Source organism: Phocoena phocoena, chromosome 3 (assembly GCF_963924675.1).
Source record: "Phocoena phocoena chromosome 3, mPhoPho1.1, whole genome shotgun sequence".
NCBI classification, from domain to species: Eukaryota; Metazoa; Chordata; class Mammalia; order Artiodactyla; family Phocoenidae; genus Phocoena; species Phocoena phocoena.
The window spans coordinates 142599769-142603179 of record NC_089221.1 but is presented as its reverse complement, the minus strand read 5'-3'; the positions used below and the strand labels follow the sequence as shown (position 1 = coordinate 142603179).

At 47.5% G+C, this 3411-nt stretch overlaps 1 pseudogene; it reads left to right on the top strand.

Annotated features, from left to right (window-relative positions):
• Positions 1 to 432: 432 nt before the first annotated feature.
• LOC136120980 (protein lin-28 homolog A pseudogene) lies at positions 433 to 1049 on the top strand (annotated as a pseudogene).
• The last annotated feature ends 2362 nt before the right edge of the window (positions 1050 to 3411 follow it).

The window sequence follows — 3411 nt, the reverse complement described above, 5'->3', positions numbered from 1 at the left end:
TTGTCTACCTGCATATGACATGAAGATAAGAAATAAGATATAAGGTACATTTTAAAACAAGATACCTTTGAATAGGGAATGAAAATGTTTCTTTTCGATACTCACATTTCTTTACACTAAGCTTATTTTCAAGTGGACTGTCTCACTATGTGATATAATTATTAGCCATCATTTAGTGAGTTAAGTTCCATTATAGAATTTCTCTAGGGTCTGATGAGGCAGTATTCCTTTTTCTGCTTCATGACAGCCAAGACTGACATAGTGGAGGCCACTGCTTGATTAAAGTAAATGGCAGTCAGTGTGTATAAAATCTGGATGGCAGCATGAGTACTTCTGTGGGTATTTTTAAAATATAGCCCTTTGCCTCCAGACTTCTCTGGGGCCAGCAGCCGGCCGACCTGGGGCCCGGGGCCGCGGGCTCAGCCGACTACCATGAGCTCTGTGTCAAACCAGCAGTTTGCAGGTGGCCGGAGGAGGCGCAGGAGGACGCGGCCCGGGCGGCCGAGGAGCCGCAGCTGCTGTGCGGAGCCGGCATCTGTTAAGTGGTTCAACGTGCGCATGGGATTCGGCTTCCTGTCTATGACTGCCCGCGCGAGGGTCGCACTCGACCCCCCGGCGGATGTCTGGATGTCGTCTTTGTGCACCAGAGCAAGCTGCACATGGAGGGCTTCCGGAGCCTGAAGGAGGGTGAGGCCGTAGAGTTCACCTTTAGGAAGTCTGCCAAGGGCCTGGAATCTATCCGAGTCACCGGCCCGGGTGGGGTGTCCTGCATTGGGAGTGAGAGGTGGCCCAAAGGGAAGAACATGCAGAAATGCAGATCAAAGGGAGATAGGTGCTACAACTGTGCAGGTCTAGGTCATCATGCCAAGGAATGCAAACGGCCACCCCAGCCCAAGAAGTGCCACTTCTGCCAGAGCATCAACCATACGGTAGCCTCGCGTCCACTGAAGGCCCAGCAAGGTCCCAGCTCCCAGGGAAAGCCAGCCTACTTTCGGGAGGAGGAAGAAGAGATCCATAGCCCTGCCATGCTCCCCGAGGCCCAGAATTGAGCCACAGTGGATGGGGGTTATCCGTTCGTGATGAGAAAGTTTTGAAGAACAGGCATCAATCAGCAGAGTGGAGAAAGGGGGGACAGGGCGGGTAGGGGGCAGCTGGCACTGCCATATATCTCAGGCCGGGGTCTACAGTGTCACCCCCTCTTCCCTCTTGGTGGAGGGAAGGGGTGAGGCAAAGAAACTCCAATCATGCTCTATCCAAATGCACGTGAGGGCTTTGGGGGATAATTCTTCCTGCATGCTTTATCTGAGTCTCCACCCCCAGAATCTCCAGCTTTTGAAAGTGGCCTGGATAGGGAAGTTGTTTTACTCTTCAAGAAGGATATGGAATAATATTTCCCATGCCAGAGTGAAAAGATTGAGCATGAGACCAGATTGATGGACCCAAACCCACAAGCCACTACATTCTGTGGGAGGAAATATCTCAGGGGTAAGGCAGGGTTTTCCGCATCCTGTCTCCTCATAACTCCCTCCTGGGACAGAGTGCTGAGAACTGTCCCAAGCAATGGGTTGTGATGATAGGCAAAAGGGGGGTTGAGGGAACAGCTGCAGACCTGCTGCTTCTAAGCTCACTCCCACCCCATTCCGGGCCAATACAATTTTATTTGCTCCCTTGGATGACTGTACCTTGGGTCCCACTTTCTCCAGGATGCCAACTCCACTAGCTGTGTGCGAATGACGTATCTTGTGCATTTTAACTTTGTTTTTCGTAATAGAAATGTTTTGTATTTTTGTGTATTTTAATCTAATTTAATGAGTGCCCTCATTCCTGCACTGTGTTCTCAGGTATGTGAGCAATCTCAGGGATAAGTGGCAGCAGCTCCGGGTCTGCACAGCAGGGATACTTTCTGTTGCTGTATCACCAGAGAGAACAACTATTTGGAGCGTATAGCCTATTGAACTCCTCATTTTTGCCAACTAGAGCTGGCTTTTCTGCCATAGTGTCCTCTTGAAACCCCTCCATCTTCTATGTTTCATGGGAGACTAGGTTTTAACTGGGTTGCCCCATGGCATGGTCTCCTTCTACTGAGAGATTGGAAATTGGTCTGAACAGGAAAAGGTGGTACAGAGAGGTTAGGAGAGGCTGGGCCAGGTGAAAGGTGCAGAGAAGGGAAGCCAGGATTAGGCAGAGGTCATCTGTATGTGTGATAAAGGATTCCTGTTCCAGATCTCTAATACCAGGGTACTGACTTGCTTTACATACCAGATCCATCCTTCACTGGATTGGGCTAGGCCTAACACACAACAGGGTGTATTGTAAGTGTTTTTGTAAAAACTGTGAGTTGGTAAGGACAGTTTTTAAGAATGATGCCTCTGTACCCGTCTTAAGCTGCCCAGGGATGGATATATGAAACAAGGATAATATCCTTAATCTTTAACAATTCTGGGCTTTTCCTCCTTGGTTTCCAGAGAGACCATCAGTGACGGCTTCTTTGTGGTTCCCAGAGCCAGTGTCCTGCCCTGCTGCCACAGTAATTAGTGTCATGGTAACTAAAGGAGAAAAGGGGGTTTCATTTACATGCTGTGAGATCACTGCAAACCTACCTCACTGTGTTGTAATGGGGCAAATGCAATAGAACGGATTGGGTGATGTGTGTCTGATCCTGGGTTCTTGTCTCCCCCAACTGCTGCCCCCCTCTAGCTATTGTATTTGTCTGGGCTTTGTAGGACTTCACAAGTAGCTGATTTGGTGGTTGCTAGGTGGCCTAGTTTGTGTAAATATAATGTGTTGGTCTTCTCCGTGTTCTTTTGGGATTTTATTGTTTACAAACTTCTTTTTATATTGAGAAAAATAGCCAAAGCATCTTTGACAAAAGGTCTGCACCAGCCAAAAAGATCTGAAACATAAGATTGGGGGCCCCTCTTCTTGAAGTGGGAAGTCTTGAACTACACTTTCTTTTGTGTTCCCCTTCCCCTGTTTCCTATTTTGAACAAGATCTTCTGTCCTAAAAACTGTATTCTTACCCCCTCTTCTTTCCCCCTTCATGCCCCCCCAAAAAATAGTCCATACACCTATACGTTTAATTTGTCTGTGATTAAATGATTTGTGCAAAAATCCTGAAGAAGCTAAGAACTCTCCATCCCTTGTTCCTAAGTCATGACCATTCCTTGATTTGATTCATGCCAAACAGACTGCTGTCTTTGGATGGATTAAAACCTACTTTAATCTCTAATCCTAGGGTAGAGAGGGGCAACGAGGTGGCCTTCCATGTAGAAAGTGGGGTTGGGAGACCACGAAAGGAAAGATGAATATATAGCCAAGTCACTCAGGAACTTTTATGCAGGTGCAAGAAACTTACATCAAAGGGGCCACAAGATTGTTTAATAGGAGATGGATGAATTAACTCCATGTTTA